General features: G+C 41.0%; 1 protein-coding gene across 2 annotated transcripts in view; it reads right to left on the bottom strand.

Annotated features, from left to right (window-relative positions):
• BMPR1B (bone morphogenetic protein receptor type 1B) overlaps positions 1-14,169 on the bottom strand; it is a 388,242-nt gene extending 374,073 nt beyond the window's left edge. For both annotated transcript variants that reach the window (XM_026660518.1, XM_026660517.1), the window contains exon 1: positions 14,146-14,169. The gene's annotated coding sequence lies outside the window, so the exon portion shown is untranslated. The remainder of the gene's footprint in view (positions 1-14,145) is intronic.
• Positions 14,170-20,403: the final 6,234 nt, after the last annotated feature.

Below are 20,403 nucleotides of genomic sequence, written 5' to 3' on the forward strand. Positions count from 1 at the left end.
ATATTAATTGTATTGCTTTCCCCCCCACAAATCCATCCATATACCATATCTTACCACTTCTGGAACATCGCACATTGCTACTGCCTTTGCCTCACTACTGATGAAATCCTTACACAAAACACAAAGCAAAAGGAGGTGAAGGTGCGTAACAACTCCTTCAAGCCTGCCATGTCCTAGCACTTCAGTCTCTGCAGAATGTTACTTACCCATCACTTTTCACATACAAAGAAGCACAATAACATAATTACTCATCTTCAGACAACTCCGAGGATTCATTTATGGGTACTGTTCTATACTACCCTTTCTGGCCCCAGTCCTGCAAAACCTTACACATGAGTTTGACTTTACAACCAAGAGTAGCCTCATTGAAATCAATTAAACTATTCACAAACATGCTTACATCTACTACCACAAGTAGTTTTATTATTTCATTGAGACAATTCATGGTAGTAAAGTCAAACACACGTGTACAGCTTGGTAGGACCAGGCCTTTGTTTGTAAATTCTCCTTGGAACTTCCCTACCTTATCTCACTGAGACAGTCTCCAGACACTGTCAATACAAAGGCTTTCCCCAGAATACTAGAGCTGCTGAGGGAAGAGCCTTTTTTCATCCTTCTATCCATTTGACTTTTTACATCTGACCTCATATCTCATTATTATTATTCATTATTTATATTACTGCACTATGAACCCCAGTAATGGACCAGTCATTGTACAAACAGAACAAAAAATTGGTCCATGCCCCAAAGAGCTTACAATGTATGTTGACTTAATTCTTCCGCAATACTTAGTGTTATGTTAAAAAATATGTTCAAAAATTATAAAATATCCTTAACACCACTGTCTTCTGTTAATCATATGATATACAGTCTGCTCTCTTGTTCTTAGTTCTGTACAGTTTTGGAGCATGGCTTGAGAAATCTATAAAAAAGGTCCCAATCTTACAATCTGGTCTGCACTGGCAGACACATGCAGAGCTCCACTGACTTCAGTGGGGATTAGTGTGGGTGATAGGACCCCAGAGGAACCGATCCAATTGCAGAGTCAAGGCCTGAAGTTGTACAGTGGTGTCTATATTAATTTAATTTGCAATAAGAGGAATGGAAATGGCAAAACCAAAAAGTGTTGTATAAGCATGTTTGAATGCTACCAGGGGCAAAAATGAGATTGGGATAAATATTTCTGAAAGCACAAGGGCAGCATGAAAACAGTAGATTAGACAGATGCTTATGATAAGCCTCCTTTTTTACATACCATTCCAAGTCATGTTGCATGAACTGTCAGGGTGTATTAGAAAGTTTCAGGTGGACACAACGGATGAAATCCCACCCCTTCTGTAGCGAGTCAGCAAAATGACTGTACATGGCTTAAATTCTCAAAATAAGTAACAAACAGTACTGCCAACCTCAAATGTTCAATAATCATGAATCAGGCCTCAAAGAATCATGAGGTTGCTTTAAATTGCCTGAGATTTAAATACTACTAATATACATGGGGTTCTTTTTATTTGCCTTCAGGTTTCCAAGCCTTTAAGGCGCACGGAGATAACCTTTTCAAGCTTTTCTCCACAACCATTTTTTTTCAACAAAAGTTCTGACTCTCACATACTCACAGACCTCCCAAAGGACCTTAAGAAAAATACTATATTTTACACCACATGGCAATACTTAAGTAAGAATTTCACCCCAAATCTGATAGCCATGACAATACCCTAGTTTGCCTTTAAGAAGAGAACGACTATTCTTTCCTAACAGTATTGAGCAAAATGTAATAAATGTTTAAGACCTTCATTCTCTTCTGATGTAGATGGTCAAAATGTTGATTTCTGTAGATCTTTTTTAAGTCAGCAACTTGATGTCAATGGTGACAATTACCTTGGCAGACTAATAACTGCACACTTCCAATTGCTAACGTAAGTCTGTATTATTCTCTGAAAATTCCTTTAAAGTAATCAGATTAGTTGGCTTTGATCGCCTTCTCTTTTATTATTCGTAAGTATTACTTTTTTTAATATAATCTTCATCTTGCTGGAGACACAGAAAACAAATTGGAAATTAATGATGGCGTCCATCCAACAGTTCAGTAATTTTCTGTCTCGTGCTTACTTGTGGAGGGAGCAGTGGGGAAAAAGACAAATCTCAAGGGTCCTAGTGTGGGAGGACTCAGAGAAAAGTCATTAGCAGGTAAGTTAAAATGTATTCATTTTCTCAGTGATTTTCTTCTAATACACAACATGGATCTGCCTGCTGCTTTGCCTGCTGTTTGGATAAGACCCTCTGCCACTGCTGTAAAATCTAAATAGTAGGGCTGTCAAGCGATTAAAAAAATTAACTGCACTGTTAATAATAGAATACCATTTATTTAAATATTTTTGGATGTTTTCTACCTTTTCAAATATATTGATTTCAATTACAATGCAGAATACAAAGTGTACAGTGCTCACTTTATATTTATTTTTATTATAAATATTTGCGCTGTAAAAACGAAAGAAATAGTATTTTTCAATTCACCTCATACAAGTACTGTAATGCAATCTCTTTACCATGAAAGTTGAACTTACAAATGTAGAATTATGTACAAAAAAAACTGCATTCAAAAGCAAATCAATGTAAAACTGTAGAGCCTACAAGTCCACTCTGTCCTACTTCTTGTTCAGCCAATCGCTAAGACAAACAAGTTTATTTACATTTGCAAGAGATAATGCTGCCTGCTTCCTGTTTACAATGTCACCTGAAAGGGAGAATAGGCATTCACATGGCACTGTTGTAGCCGACATCAAAAGATATTTACATGACAGATGCGCTAAAGATTCATATGTCCCTTCATGCTTCAACCACCATTCCAGAGGACATGCGTCCATGCTGATGATGGGTTCTGCTCGATAACTATCCAAAGCAGTGCGGACCAACGCATGTTCACGTTCATCATCTGAGTCAAATGCAACCAGCAGAAGGTTGACTTTCTTTTTTGGTGGTTCAGATTCTGTAGTTTCTGCATTGGAGTGCTACTCCTTTAAGACTTCTGAAAGTATGCTCCACACCCCGTCCCTCTCAGATTTTGGAAGGCACTTCAGATTCTTAAACCTCGGGTCCAGTGCTGTAGCTATCTTTAGAAATCTCACATTGGTACCTTCTTTGCGTTCTGTCAAATTTCCAGTGAAAGTGTTCTTAAAACAAACATGTGCTGGGTCATCATCCAAGACTGCTATAACTGTAAATAAATGGCAGAATGTGGGTAAAACAGAGCAGGAGACACACCATTCTCCCTCAAGGAGTTCAGTCACAAATTTAATTACCACATTTTTTTTAAACGACCGTCATCAGCATGGAAGCACGTCCTCTGCAACAGTGGCTGAAGCATGAAGGGGCATATGAATCTTTAGCATATCTGGCACATAAATACCTTGCAATACTGGCTACAAAAGTGCCATGCAAACACCTGTTCTCACTTTCTGGTGACATTGTAAATAAGAAGCGAGCAACATTATCTCCCGTAAATGTAAACAAGCTTGTTTGTCTTGTGATTGGCGGAACAAGAAGTAGGACTGAGTGGACTTGAAGGCTCTACAGTTTTACATTGTTTTATTTTTGAATGCAGTTATGTAACAAAAAAATCTTTCAGGGACCCCCAAACCTCCCTGCTGAGCCCCAGGCCTTGCCCCCATTCCACCCCTTCCCCCAAGGCCCCAGCCCCCCGCTCACTCCATCCCCCCCCCACACCCTCCCACTAGGCTGGGGCAGGGATTTGGGGTGCAGGAGGGGGTGCAGGCTCTGGGAGGGAGTTTGGCGCAGACTTTGGGCCGGAGCAGTGGTGCGGGCTGTGGGAGGTAGGCTCTGGGTTGAGGCAAGAGGTTGGGGTGCAGGAAGGGGTGAGGGGTGCAGGCTCTGGCTGGGCAGCGCTTACTTTAGGCGGCTCCAGAAAGCAATTGGCACATCTCTCTGGCAGTGGCTCCTAGGTAGAGGAGTCAGGGGATCTCCACGCGCTGCCCGTTCTCAGCCAATGGGAGCTGCAGAGTTGGCACCTCCCGCCGGGGGCCACAGGGACATGCTGGCTGCTTCCAGGAGCAGCACGGAGCCAGAGCAGGCAGGGAGCCTGCCTTAGCCTTGCTGTGCTGCCAGACTTTTAGCACCTAAAATCTCCTGGTTTGGCTTCAATAGCCTCCAGGGATAGGAGGAGTGGGGGGAGTTCATCAGCAGGGCTCATGGACACCTGAAGTACCCTCAGGGACCCCAGTTTGAGAAACGCTGCTATACAGAATAACTGTGAATGTGCACACCATGCATAACAATTCATTGGGTTTAGGCATCACTCTTCATCCAAGGATCTCAAAATGCTTTACAAAAGGTGTATGTCAAAGTTTGCAGAACCCAAGGTGCAGACACCTTTAGGTCCCAATCTTGTGCTGACCCATTGAAGCGAATAAGACGGCACATGAGCTTAAGGGCTGTCCTGCAGGGATCCCCCATTCAGAATTGGCCCCTAAAGGCCTGACTCTAGACAAAGCAAATTAAGTGGGGTTTGCATGTGCTTAATGAGATTCCTCCAGGCTGCAAATGCCTGCACAAAATGACAGGTATAACAGAAGATAAATGCCCTTTTTTAGAAAAACTTATACATTCAACCTTGGTAACCAATACAGATAGATAATTAATCTAATCTCAATTATAAGATCCTGCCTTTAAAATACATCTTGCATAGAAGCAAGATTGTGTTTATCCTGTCCAAATCTTTCTTGCGTGCATACACACACAGTCTATGAGCCCAATACGCTTTGAAGCGATTTAGCTAGGGAAGATGTAGCTTATAAAAATGTTTATGCTCTCTGTCTGGAAAAGGGGGATGCGCATGCCTGTGCATGAGGGAGAGAGATCCTCTCTTGGTGGGGAAAAGAGGAGTTTTGAATCCAAAACTTTACAGGCACATAAAGGAAGGACTGATTTTTAAATATCTGATGACAAATAATTTTTTGTGTGCTTAAAAGTTATGTAAATACCAACACTAACAATACAACTGGGCTTCTAAAGTGGGTAAGGGAAGCACAATTTAGCCCAAATTCTGTTTGTAAGCTGGGCTTTTAAAATCTTTACAAGAAAAGAAATGCTTTGTAGTTAAACTTAAGGAACTGCCACATAAAGCAAAACATTTAAATGGATACTTTTATTCTGCAAAATCCTCTACAATTGAAACAAAATTATTCTATATATATATATATATATTTATCAGCAGCAATTTTTAACAGTACAATCTGCCTATTCCATTGATCAAATGGGCTGTCCATCAAGTGATTAACAACCCTCTTGACCATTGATAGTCTCTCCTATATAGTTTTTCAAACATTTCCATCTGCAGCATCTGAACAATTTGGGCCCAATCCTCTGCCATATTTGTGCAAGAGTAATAGAAGGTAAAGCAGACAAAGGAAGTGACTGAGATATTGAAAATGGGATATCCATCAAAACAGCTATTTGCAGTAGGCAAATTAATCACAACAGCTAGGACCAATTAGTCCTCTCTCCTTGTGATCTTTAATTGATCTGGAGTCTCTTAATCTGGAAAGGGGGAAATTAAATTAATCCTAATTAAAGCCCTAATCCTGCAAATATATACATACATGAAGCTGTGCACATGCAAAAGTGCTGGTAGCTTCAAGGAATAAAAGGGGTTTTAAAAGGGCTCTTTTCTAATGTGGCTGCTTTTACAAATACACCTCTACCTCGATATAACGCTGTCCTCGGGAGCCAAAAAATCTAACCGCGTTATATCGAACTTGCTTTGATCCACCACAGTGCGCAGCCCTACCTTCCCCCCCCTCCCCCGGAGCACTGCTTTACTGTGTTATATCAGAATTTGTGTTATATCGAATCGCGTTATATCGGGGTAGAGGTGTATATGTTATTAGGCTCACCCTTTTTGACTTGGCTTTTATGTTTGAAATATTCTGTCACCTACAAAATTTTGTGTTCTTTTTAGAAAAGTGGCAAGAATACATGAATTTATAATCCAATTCATAGAAAAAATAATGAAAATATATTTTGATTAATATTTATACGGATTTAACTCAATATATTTGAAATATGAGCCAAACACTTTATTCATTGAAATACACAGCCTCTGGTTTTATGTTGTGCAAATTTAGAATATTATTTCATCACTGACAGGTCTCCATATACTGTATTTCCACTTAAGCAAAAGAAACATTCTGCTGTTTTTAAATTTTTATTAAAAAATATCTTTAAGGGCAATAAAGTTCAAAGTTCAATTCATATAAGGAGTTATGAATTTGTAAAGCCATACAAGAGTTAATTTATTATTAAAGTAGCTGCCTTACTGTGCATTTTGTTTTGACACATGAGAGAGAAAGTACCAAAGTTTTATTTATACATTTTTCCATAAACAGGGCACCTATCACAATGATTTTCTCTGTATAGTATTAGGTTGATGCAAAAAATACAAAATGTCAAATACTAACTGCATAGAACTCATGCATAGGACTGAAAAAATTAATCAAAAGAAAAATGAAGATTATCAAAGAGAACCATGATTTTCCTATATTTTAGTTGTCATTGCTTCAAAAAGAGGGCCTATATTAAAAGATGGCACTCCAAAAACTAGATATGGAAGGAAATGCAATTCTCCTTGTAAAATTATAAATAAATTGGTTCAGTATATGAGGACATGACAAAAAGAAAAGAAGTACCCGTACTCCTTTTCTATTCAAGCCTTCATCTGTAAGGTCACCATTCTGCAAGGAAATCGTCAACCGAACGCTTGGATACAACTTTAAACAAAACAAAACCTGGTAACTTAGATATAAAAATAAAATACCATCTAATTTATATGTAGCATATCATAGCTACTCCCTGCTAGTCACTGTCTCACACAGTACAGAGACAAGTTTTCACTAGTGTTAGCACTTAACTATTTCATGGCTGTTAGAAGTTAACTGGGATGTGTTCTGCTGTTCTGTATATGTACCTATTACCAGTCACTGTAACACCATGGAGCTCTTGGCAACAACAAAATTATCAGCTACAGTAGGGTCTGGCTGCACAAATATTATTAACAGTGCTGATGTAAATGGCAAAGAAAACTTCTTGATTGTCAGACTTTTGACTTTTAAACTCAAGAAATTTGATCTGGAGTCTTACAGAAAGAATAATATGGAACCTCAAGTTGTCATTTTTACCCGCACTTTCCTGACTATAACCACAATTTCCTGCTCATTTTATTCATGGGAGAAGTCCCAATGACTTCAATGGGACTATTCATGTGAGAAAGGAGAACAGGATTTGAACCTTTCAAGCTGTTTCATAATTAAGGTGAAAAATCCCAAGTAAACCGAATATAGAATTTCACTTCTCTTTCTTGTTTCAGAATAACAAGGTGTAAACTCAACAAGTGAGAAGGCCATCTTCATAATCTCAATTGCTAAAATCCTCATTAAAAACAAAACAAAACAAAAAGGTTAGACTAAGCAAAAGTTCCTAGGAAACAATCCTGTGGGGACACAAACTCTTATTTCCTGTGGGCCTGATTCTGATCTCAATTTTTAAACTGGGGGTGTATCTCCATTTAATTTCAATTGAGTTACAATTCAGTTTACACTGTGGATATAAGATCAGAATTGTGCCACCTGACACTATTCATCAAGAGATGTAACAACATCACGGTAAGCACAAAAACAATCTTGAGTAGTTTATCTTGTCATCTGAGCTCCCCGAGATCTTGAGAAGTACCAAGGAGAAACTGCTTTCGAAAAGTTAAAATAATTAACTACACATTTAAAAGCTTGGCATTTAACACTGATGACAGACATCTGCAAGGTGATAATGTTACCCCAAATTTAGGTGTGTATGATGCTCTGTAATCTGACAACCTCCTTATCCCTTTCCTTACATGAAAGACAATCAATAATTCCTTTGTAGAGGGATTCAGATATTCTGCCAGATGAAATGGTGCAAGTTCTCCACACAGCCCAGTGGGTGACGGGAGATACATCGTGTCTGATAATGTCCATCAGAAAGAGATCAGAAACAGAGATGTCAGACTCCCTACGTTCATCACCAGCGTAGAAGCAACTGGTAAGAATTAAAGCCTTTGCTGGAGAAGCAAAAGCTACAGTTTTACTTGCAGAGCAAATGCAGACAGGATACAGGATGATCTCTCTGTACTTATTATTAACTATCGCGTTTATTATGGTAGTGCCTTAGGGCCAGCCAAGAATGGGGTGTGATTGTGCTAGGTGTTGTACAAGCACAGCGTAATAGACAGTTCCTACTCCAAGGAGTTTACAGTCTAAATAGACAAGGGGTGGGAAAAGGAGAACCCACAAGAAAAGGGAACAATATGATATTAGCAAATGGCATTGGGTGTTTAGTTAGGAGAGGATACATGAGATAGAAATTCATTGAAAAATTAATGATGAGTACACAAACACTTGTACATTTTTGGAGCTAAAAGCAGAATCAAAAGACAGAGTTACTATTTACCTGTTACAAAAGGAGAGTAAATTGCTGGACTAGTGGAAGAAAATATTGGAGTCCAAGCTAATGCGTCAATGAGATTATCCAACATGGCAGAAGAATGTGCAGCACAACATAACAAAGTCTACATACTAGAGCTACTTACAAAAAAAGAAAAGAACACATACACAAAAATTAAAAGTGGCTTGAGCAGATCATAAGGAATAATTAACAATCCCATATGAAGCCACTATTTCTTGACAACTACATTAAATGCTGAAGTTTTAGATAGAGGAAATGTAGCTCAGCATTTGAACACATGAAAGAGCAGAAGTAAACATACACCAAGGTTTTATTATATTTTCAAAAATATTTTGGTTACTTTAACAGTGTTTTCTTATTAAAAAAACCTAGAGCCCACCTTACATTAGCTACAGTATGCAAGTCTCTTGCCTCTCACATGCATCTGAAGAATTGCGATGGTGGATATAAAGCACTGTATTATTTATAAGGGAGATTTGAAAGCTCACTGGGAATTGGGCACCAAACTCCCCTTTGTGCCTTTGAAACTCTTACCCTGTATCTTTTGTTATATTTCTCCTCTTTAAGCCACACTGGGATAGAGATTGCTTGAATGAAGACTAGGTGCTTCTTGTCAGGGCTAAGCATTCTTTGGAACTTGTACCAGGGTAGAAACCAGTTTGCATATGAATGGACTAGAACTGATAGCTGTATGAAGAATTTTCCAGTCACCTCCTTCAGAGTTTTGCCCATCAAGGCCAAATATTTATATTATGTTAGATAATGCAACAACAGTAGTTTATCTATACAAAAAAGGAGCTACTGTATGATGAGTCCGTGTGTTTCAGATCTAGTTTTAAGAAGCGTTATCATTTAGATCAGAATCACTCATTTCTATCAGCAGTTCATATTATGGCCAAAGATAACTCCATGGCAGATACACAAAGCTACAGGCGGAGGAATGTTTCTGGACATGTGGTAAAACAAGCTTTTTTACATTTGCTGCCAGGTATGAAATGTAGCCCAAATCCTGTGAATGCTTAGTCATGTAACCTTCCTCAGTTGAGTAGTTTCTCTGAGCTCAAGGAAACTACTCACACATACAAAGTTACTAACCTGTGTAAAACTCCGCAGGATTAGGCCTCAGATATTTGAATCCTGAGTATGAAGAGAAATGCATTGCCCCTAAACTGAGGGAAGCAACATTATATATACACATCTTTCTTTCATTTCCCCCCATTTCAGATAACGGCCAGCTAATCAAGGAGCTGCTTCAAAAGTTTTTATTGCTTAAAACTTTAATTGTCTCAGATTCTATTTCCTAAATTGGTATGTTTCCTAGTTATTCTGTGTAAGGTGTCACAAATAAGGTAGCACACATTCAGAGATTCAAATCTCATTAGCAACATTCTCCATTGTAATCATGTTGGTCTCAAGAAATCAGATGACAGAAGTCTGTCATGAGACACTACTAAATTATTATGCATAACAGAAAATTCCTAAAACAGAACTGAGACATGAGGCAAAATGGGTAGATATTGAACTGTTACACCAGTAAATTTCTGTTTTATGTGTCATTCAAATTTAAGCTTGACATTCGTGCAATGAGGATCTAGATTAACTCAGCTTTAAAAAGAGGCAAATATTGATACATCTAAATTTTCTAACTCCTTAAGTGGAATAACGATAGCAATGTATTATCCAAGTGGTCTAGTGCAATATTCTGCCCTTAGAGCTACCTGAACATTGACAGAAAATACCTTTCAGAAGTTTAATTGAGGTCTTCAGAAGTATCCAAGGATGAATTAAATTTGAAATCACGTACTGCAAAATGGTTTTTATTACAGTAGATAATGTTTTCACCTCTCTTAGCCAGAAGGCCGAGAAGCAATTGTATTGTAGCAGTGGTTAGAGATGCCATCCCCATTGTACTAGGTACTGTGTAGACACACTATAAAAAGAAAGTCCCAGCGCCAAAGAGCTTACAATCTAAGAGATATATATCTATTTTAGGAAGTACTGAGTCACTGGTTCTGTTAGGAAATGGAGACGACTATAAACATGTATGAAAAAAGTAATCTTATTTCTCATTAGTAGGAACTCACATATCCCACCTGAAAAAGTGCTTTCTTCTAACTCTCACTGTTTCCACACACCTGGCAATGGATGTGCTCACTTACATATTGTTCTTTGCTTGCATTTTCTATGAAATAATGCATAGAAAACAAATCCAGAAACAAACAGGCTAGAAAGCTCTGGCTTTATGAACTGTTCTTCCTGAATCTGTCACTTAATGTTACCACCAAGTAACATTTCTCTTGTAAGAGAATTTCAAGACCCGAGGGCTCAATCAGGAAAAATAATGAGCATTCTGGCCTCCATCTAGCAAAGGACTTAAGCACATGCTTAACTTTAAATTATATAAGTAGACCCACTAATTCCAAGTGGACTACTCACACGCTTGAAGTTCAGCACGTTGTTAAGTGCTTTGCTGGCTCAGGGCCACAGCCTCAACACACTGTAGGACTGAGCCATATTCCATAGCTGTTCCACACAAAGCAATCATATTACACACAAAGTGGAGATCTGAATATGGTGGAAGTACCTACAAAAAATCAGACTTGGAAATCCTGATTCTTCTCTCACATAGGTGTAAATCAGGAGTAGCTCAGCTGAAGTCAGTGGAGTTACAAAGATGTGGGAAGAAGGTCAAGCCCCACGATTTATTATTCTGTATTCCTTCTTTTAAAATAATTGAAAGGTCTTTTTAATAACAAACACAAAATTTAAATATGGTGACCCATATAACTTAAATACACCAAGTAATCTAACACTGAATATACTGCATTCTAATGATTTATTTAAAAAAAAAAAAAAAAAAGCTCTGGGTGAAACTCACCCCTGTGCAGGAGGACTATGCACCAGGACTGAAGTGGAACACAAGTGCTGCAGAGACCTCTTGTTGGCCCTCTGCATGGTGTGAATTTTGCTTTTTATTGGCAATAATGTAATAAGCACTAAGTCAAATTAATTTGAATGTATAACACCTCTGTGCATTCTTTGACTTTTCCACAAGCCATATCTAGTTTTGTGTTGTTTTAATTTTTGAAAAAAATATATTAACTTTAAAAGTTGTTCACTATGATTATTTGTCAGAAAATAACACTGTGTATAGCAGATATGTATTTGTTCTGAATAGACAGTTTTAACTATTTACTTTTTCCTGTAACAAGTGAAATCCTCTCATCAGGCTCTTCAGTCAGTTAGCAATGAGTTGTGTAAGTGCTGTTTTCAAAGCAGAACTTCAGAAAATTGAGCACTGTAAGTCAGTATTTTATGTGGGGCAAAACCTATTTTTAAACAATAGGGAAGCATTTTTGAGAGCGAGAGAGAGAGAGATTACTTTTTCCATAAATTCACAGCATTCTCCATTATCTTCCAAATTTTATCTTGACAAACAGACATTTTGATTTAAAAGCACATTTCAGTGTCATTAAAAATTCATCAACAGCTTTTGACACATGAGTAATGAAATCATATCAAACTGTAACATGTGACCACAAGGAAAGGATCCAGAGGCTTACTAAATAGCCTCTCAAATTAGACAAATAACATGCTGTCTCAAATTTTCTTGCATTAAATTAAATTTAAAACTAAAAAAAGAGCCCTACTTGCATGATTATAAAAATATGTCTGAAGTCATGGTAAATTAAACGTATTGTGTAATTTTAAGTATGCTTTACATGCAAAACATCACTACAATAATGGCAAACTTACAGAATAGAAGGCAATTGTTTTGCATGATTTTACAATGACTTACCAAATGACATTAAAGCATTTGAAGCCAAAATGCCATATTCTCAGCAAACATCTCTATAGCAAATGTTTCTAAGGGGTTTAGAAGATATCTGCCATGTACAAAAACAAATCTTTGAATATACTTTTTATAGTTAGAACACAGTTATATGACCACTAAAAATGTTAAAGTCTTTACACCTATACTTTGGCTTATGCTTACTCAAAGGTTACTAGAAGAGACTTCCACCACTTTTTCCAACTAATGAAAAGGATTAAAAATTTCACCAATGTAGTTGCAAAATTAAGAAATTGGATGTATATTTGGTGAGTATAGATGTAGGAATCCCATTAATATCCAGCTGCTGATTTAAGTTTTCAGTGGTATTTCCACATAAATTGCCTAAATTAACTTCAACTTTTTTTAGCCACTATCCTGTCCTTTAACAGCCACTTTTGCATTGTTGAGTCCAATGACCTCTCTTCAGCTGATTCTTCTTTGCTAACATTATAGATGTTTTTGCAATTGTAAGATGTTTATTTTTAGGTGTTTGGGGATAGTTTAAAGACTTTAATCTCTGTGTTCCTTCACAGGCACCGTTGAGTGCAGTGAGTCATTCATTCTTCACCTTAATAATAATGTCCCTCCAAGAGCAGTCCAGCTCATGGTGTTAAAGGGGAAGCACTCCCTGCAAAATCCGTAAGAGCTGCCAAAAATCATTATCACTGGTCTGATTTAGTCAGAGAAGCAGCTCAAGGCAGGCTGGAAAATACAGACTATGCTCCAGTACTTATTGAAAACACTGTACTCAGTTCTAATGATCCAAACAGGTAGGGGTTGGGCAGGAATAAGATGCACAAGTGCAATTAATTTCTTCAGTCATTAAGATCCATTCTGTGGCATGGTGAAAGTGCAATTATGAAGCTATCAAATACAATCAATTCAATAGTGATATGATAAAAAGATTACAGTGGGGGTGGGGAGGGCGGCATAACAACCTGTCTCCACGCCTTGGCGTCCTCTGCCAAGGGGCTGGGTTGGCAAGCACCAAATAATAACCTTGCAGCTGATTTGATCTCAGAAACACAGAGACATCAACCGAAACCCCTTTACACTTTGGCCCGCAACACTTCCACATGCGAGCCACCTCAGCAGCTACTTAAACACCCCCAACCCGCCAACATTTCCCAACGCGGGGGACCCACAGGTGGGCTCCGAAATCCGTACGTGGGGCCCTGGCTAGTAGCAGTGGTCCGGTTTGCAGCGCTCCCGAGCACCGTCCGCTCCCACGGCAATGAAAGTGGGGCGGCCCAGCAGCACCTGTGAGAGGCAGGGCGCTTCTCCCTCGGGTGCCTGGATGCGGCAGTAAGAGCCTATATCGTGAAGCACTTCGGCTGGAAAACTTCGCCCAGAGTCAGTACCAGCCCCCCCATGGCCTGACCACCCGCTCCCGGCTCACTGAAAAGCCCCGACACCGGCAATCACAAGGGGGGGGGGGGGAGTCTTCACACGGCCCCGTCCTCAGCCACCTGGTCCCGCTCGCTCGCTGCCTCCCCTCCCAGCCCCAGCCCCGGCCGCCAGGAGCCGCCGCTGCCTTTCCTGAGCGGCAGGGCGCCTCCACCAAGGTCCCGGCTGCAGCATCCCAGCGCCGCTTCGCCTCCGGGCGCGGGGGCGGTTGCCAGGGCACAGGTACCGCACACAAACCGCAGCCCGCTCCGGAGCAAGCCGCCCGCGCCTCCCCCCCCCTCCCGCGCGGGCCTTTTACATTTCCACCCGCGGCTCCCCCCTTGCCGGAGCTCGCTAGCCCCAGAGCGCGCCCCGCGAGGCGCCCGGGCAGAGCTGCCACCAGCGCGGAGCTCCCTTACCGGCTGCCAGGCCGCCCCCGCCTCTGCCGCTTGGTCCGCGCGCCCCGGGCCGGAGAGCAGACGCCGCGCGCCCCGCTGCACGCCGCTCCGTGCCGCTGCGGCTCCCCCTGCGCCTCCAGCCTCCACGCCACAAAGTTGGGTCAGCAGCAGCTGCTGCTGCTGCCGCCGCGGCTGCGGCGGGGGGCGGCCCCCCCCCCCCCCCCCCCCCCCGGGTTCTCTCAGGCGCTGCAGATTTTTTTTTTCCGCTTGCCCTCTCCAGCTCCCACTAGTGATTGCACAGCCCGAGCGCCAACGCTTTAGCAAAGCGGGACTAGGCTTCCCCCCTGCCAGCAGCCAGCGCTGAGCTTCTGGCCCGGGAGAGGGCTGCTGCCAAGCCCAGGCTTGGCTGGGTCCCCACAGCCCAGCTCCTTGGTGGCTGTGCTGCTGCTGCCCGAGGGGAGAGTCATTGATTGGTGGTTGCACCCATGAACCTTCTAATCTGCCTCTCGCGCTGAGGGGTTTTGCAAGTACCTTTTCTGCAGTATATGGGCACAAGCACAAAAAACTAAAAAGTACTGTATCAGAGGGGTAGCCCTGTTAGTCTGTATCCACAAAAGCGAGGAGTCCGGTGGCACCTTAAAGACTAACATAAGCTTTCGTGGATAAAACCCCCCACTTCTTCCGATGCAAGCACTGTTCCTGTAGCACTGACTACGCACCCTGCCACGGACTGATAATAAATCAGTAGCCAAATAACACACCGCAGCATCCCCCAGCTCATTCCCAAATGGCAGCAAATCCCCCTGACAAGGCTAAGAGATTTGAGAGAAGTGGACAATTTACGGCCTGGATCAGATTAGCAACCAAATTGTTTATGGTAAAATGGACAAGGTGGGATTAATTGGTTAAAAACAAATAATGTTTATAACAACATGTGAATTTTCCACAAATCATAACCTATTCTGCCTCCTACCTGCTGTGTTCTCTTACTAGCACCTGTATCGTGGTAGCACCCAGAAGCCAGAACTCCAGTGTCAGGGCTGCACAGGAGTTTTTGGGGGCCTGGGGCAAAAGTTGAAACTTAGCCCTCTCCCCAACCCTTCAAAAAAAATTACTTTGGACACAAAAGAATTTAAGAAAAGGGGAGGGGATGGGTAGTGGGAGAGGGCCCCAGCCTCTCTGTGGGGTGCTGCTGTCACTGTGGGGATTTGGAGGGCTCTGCCCTGCTTGGGGCCAGGGAACTGTTCCCAAACCTACTTCTCCCTGAGCCCCGACCCCTCTTTTACCTACAGGCTCTTGGCATAGTAGGTTGCCTTCGGTTCACCCTGACAATGCCAGTGACAGCAACAGTGGGATCTGGGCCTGGTGAAGGGGGGGGCGCCAAATAATGAGTGGCATTGTTACTCCATGTGCCAGGCCACAATGCCAATCACTAAAATTTGCCCCCCCTTCATTCTGGGGGCCCTCTCAAACAGGAGTTTGAGCAAACTGACCCCTTTCTCCCCCCACTAGTCAGCTCTGCCCATCATGCTAGGCACTGTACAGACAAAGAAATGGTCCCTGTCCCCAAGAGCTTACAATCTAAGTAATCTTTTATTACTGTTATAGAAAATAACTCATACCGTTAACAATTCTATTTATCATGTTGAAAGCTAGTAACTAAACATGCCAAGAGTCTTATACCACACCTTGAAATTAGTCTTTGACTTGACCACAAGGGAGAGACTTCCAAAAGCAAGAACTGAGATGGTCTGACATACAGGGAGGAATTAATCATAATAATAGAAAATTATTTCCTTTTAAAAATCACATGTGCAGTTGTATTTCCCTTCTTGCTCTCCAGCCTCATTGGAAGTAATTTATTTTTCATCTGTCGAAAACATTTCATTTATGGGTGGGGAACAGACCACTCAAGATTTTGGGAAATTCATATGCAGGAATGGGCAAACCAGTTACAAAAACAAGAAGACCCTCCTCCACCTGACCGCTCATCCATTTCTAGGACTGAACCTTTCTTTACATTCCTGGCATGTTGGGCTAAATCTTGTTTGTTTTCTCCTTTTCATGCATCTTTTTATTTTTAGGACCTGGCTGGAACTAGCGCCAGCCGTCCTGAAATACTGTGAAAAAGGCTTATTATTGGCTGTGGTAAAAAGCAAAAATGCTGGCAATCTTGCAAGGAAGCCTGCTCGTGCTCCACTTTTGTGAACTCCATGTTCATGAGTTACCCTCAGACAGCTCAAATTCCACACGTTTTGGCCAGTTTCTTAGTCATGGCCCACCATAATACTCGTGGATCCCATATTGTGAACCTGCATTTCCCACCTCAGCAGAGGAACTTCAGCTCCATCTCTTCTGGCGTTCTCTTCTGTTTTTCCCTCTGCCCAGATGCTACAGAAAAAGAAAAAGAAATGGCCAAGAGGAATATGCCATTATGGGAAATGCACGAGCAGCTCTCCCACGCAAAAAGGCAAGGGAGACCAGGAGAAGGCAGAGAGAGGGGAGATGGGACAGAGGGAAGGGAAGAGATGAGAAAAATAGAGGACAGAGGTGGGATACCTGGAGAGGGGAAAAGATGTAGGAAGAGATGGGAAGGTCAGGTAAAGACAAAGGATGAAATAAATGGAAGGGGAGGGTGAACGATGTCCAAAATTATGCAGGCCTTTTCCCAAATTGTAGCACAGGGAGGAGGAGAGCGCCTTCCTCAACCCTGGTAGGTAATTACATGTCTGTAGGACAACTGGAATTGGTAAGAACAAGGATTTTGCCCTGAAATAGGGATGGATGCAGCCACAAGAGTGCAAGGAACATTTATGATTTTTTCCCCTGGAAAATGCAAGACTAATCTCCACAGGGGTGGAGCCAACAGGCTTGCCCTTCCGAGCTGCTATGAGCTAGCAGCCACAGAAACTATTAATTACTGAACTGAGCTACAAGAGAGAAGGATGATGGTCTTTCTCTTCTCATTAGCATCTCTGACTAGTCTTTTCTGAGGGGATCACTTCAAACGACACCAGTCACTAGCTCCCAATTATATCAGATCTCATTATAACAGTTTTATAATACACTCAAAATACGTAGCTCCTAATAAAGGAGATGTAGTATATTTGACAAGACACTGTTTGGGGCTGTCAGTGGCACCAGCAGTAGATAAGTAACTGTCTAAATCTTCTGTCACTGCTAAGGTAAACAGACAAAACCAAAAGCGGCCTGGCAAAGTTCAAGCCTTCTGGCGAAGTTTGCAGTGTGCTTTCACCTCCCTGACCTCAGAGCACTGAACACCACAGTGATCCTCCTTCAGTTCGTTAAGATATTGTGTGTGTCAGTACAGGAGAGTTTTCAGTAATCACATGTGAATAAACATTCAAGGAGAGACAAAAATATTCCCTTTCTGTCTGTGCTTATAGAAGACAACATAATCCTCAATCTTCTAGAAGCTAATACTGTGCATCTTTCCACACCAACACTGTTAGCATTCTGTCATCTGAAGAGCTAAGTGATGCTGAGATTTGTGCCTTGCTTTCACTCAAACAACTTATTTGTTATTCGATAACCTGACTTACATCACAATAGCAAGTCAGTCTGCAGAGCCAATTTATTAATTTATTCTTAGTTGATGACTGGAGATGTTACTTTATTCTACTCTACTAAAGTAGTAGACTTATATTTAGGGTCCTTCTATGCAGCAAAATATATTTTGTCATGAAACCAGATAACATCATTTGGTCTTTCCTAAGTATATAAAATATGCTACAAAAACTGTTACATGGTCATCCTATGGTCCCATAACATGTTTTTCCCCATCTTAAGATGACAATACCAAACTGTGTTCTCTATGACATGTATATTATAATGCAGTTCCCCAAAACAATACCCTTTGCTGTTTAGAGCAGCCCTTAGTTCACTATGAATAGAAAATAAAGAAGCTACATCAGCCAGTTAGAAAAAGCTTCTGCTTTTTAAAGCGGGGAAATGACAGTTACCGTATGCACTTTGTCAAATATCATTATTTTATTTAGCAGAGATACTGATGATCCACTTACTTAATATATCTCACAATCTCCTCATTAAATCTCTCAATAAAACACGATTAATGTCCAAGATTCTGGGCCAGATTCAGTCCTGATGTAATCAGGCACAACTCCATGAAGTCAAAGGCTACATTTGGTAGCATGTGCATTAGTTACTGCTGAGCACATAATTTTTACTGCTACATTTTCTGTGCAAACTCTGCAGTATCAGAATCAAACTCATTGCTGCGGAAGCCATTTTTCCATATTATTCCATAGAATCATAGAACTGGAAGGGACCTCGAGAGGTCATCTAGTCCAGTCCCCTGCACTTGTGGCAGGACTAATTATCTAGACCATTCCTGACAGGTGTTTGCCTAACCTGCTCTTAAAAATCTCCAATGATGGAGATTCCACAACCTCCCTAGGCAATTTATTCCAGTGCTTAACCACCATGACAGGAAGTTTTTCCTAATATCCAACCTAAACCTCCCTTGCTGCAATTTAAGCCCATTGCTTCTTGTCCTATCCTCAGAGGTTAAGAAAAACAATTTTCTTCCTTCTCCTTTTAACAACTTTTTACATACTTGAAAACTGTTATGTCCCCTCTCAGTCTTCTCTTTTCCTGAAGATTGAAAAACCCAATTTTTTCAATCTTCCCTCATAGGTCATGTTTTCTAGACCTTTAAACATTTTTGTTGCTCTTCTCTGGATTCTCTCCAATTTGTCCACATCCCTCCTGAAATGTGGTGCCCAGAACTGGATACAATACTCCAGTTGAGCCCTAATCAGAGCGGAGTAGAGCAGAAGAATTAATTTTCGTGTTTTGCTTACAACACTCCTGCTAATACATCCCAGAATGATGTTCAGTTTTTTTGCAAGAGCAGCGTTACACTGTTGACTCATATTTAGCTTGGGTCCACTATAACCCCCAGATCCCTTTCCGCAGTACTCCTTCCTAGGCAGTCACTTCCCATTTTGTATGTGTGCAACTGATTGTTCGTTCCTAAGTGGAGTACTTTGCATTTGTCCTTCTTGAATTTCATCCTATTTACTTTAGACCATTTCTTCAGTTTGTCCAGATCATTTTGAATTTTAATCCTATCCTCCAAAGCACTTGCAACCCCTCCCTGCTTCGTATTGTCCGCACACTTCATAAAAGTGTACTCTCTATGCCATTATCTAAATCACTGATGAAGATATTGAACAGAACCAGACCCAGAACTTATCCCAGCGGGACCCCACTCATTATGCCCTTCCCGCATGACTGTGAACCACTGATAACTACTCTCTGGGAACGGTTTTCCAACCAGTTATGCACCCACCTCACAGTAGCTCCATCTAGGTTGTATTTCCCTAGTTTGTTTATGAGAAGGTCATGCGGGACAGTATCAAAAACTTTACTAAAGGCAAGATGTACCACATCTACCACTTCCCCCCATCCACAAGGCTCGTTACCCTGTCAAAGAGAGCTATCGGGTTGTTTTGACATGATTTGTTTTTGACAAATCCATGCTGACTGTTACTTATACTACAACACATATGTAAGTGCGCGTGTCTAAGCATGTATGTTATTATATATTTATTTTATATAGATTTATACATTGAAACACTAATAACGCATCTTGATAAGGGGAGAGGAACAAGAAGAGAGGGAATTCTGCACTTTCATCATATGAGATAGCATGAGGATTGGCGATAGAAAGTCAGACAGAACATAAAAGGCACTATATTAAAAAGAAACTGAGGTCCAGGAACTCACTTCCCTCCTGGGGAGAGCAGCTGGCTGGCTGTCTCAGCCTCTTCCACCAGCAAGAGGAGTCAGAAGGCAGTCATGACATCTTCTGAATGTTTTAATCCACTTGGGGCCTTAGACTGTAAAGTTTTGGCACTTTTAATTCCCACCGATTTCAGTGGAAATTGAAATCACTCTGAATCGGGCCCTGTCAATCCTTTATCACATAAGACATTTTAATGTGGAGAATAAGGATAATAAAAATAGAATAAGGATAATAAAAGCAAATTATGACGGTCTCCAGAACAATAGTAGTAAAAAAAAACCGTCCTTGGGTAAAAATAGTTCCTTCAATTGTCTATAACTGCGGGCAACGTGCCACAGATTTAAGGTCCATCCCACATTTACATAGGCACGTGAGTTATCTTGCTGATATGAGCAGCCCATTTGAGTTTAGTGGGATTACTCACATGAGTAAAATTACTTATATCCCTAAATGCTCAATGGTTTGGGCTCTTAGAAACCGTGTTTTTG

The sequence above is a fragment of the Terrapene carolina genome, unplaced genomic scaffold (genome assembly GCF_002925995.2).
Source record: "Terrapene carolina triunguis isolate 2854851 unplaced genomic scaffold, T_m_triunguis-2.0 Scaffold789, whole genome shotgun sequence".
Lineage (NCBI taxonomy): Eukaryota > Metazoa > Chordata > Testudines > Emydidae > Terrapene > Terrapene triunguis.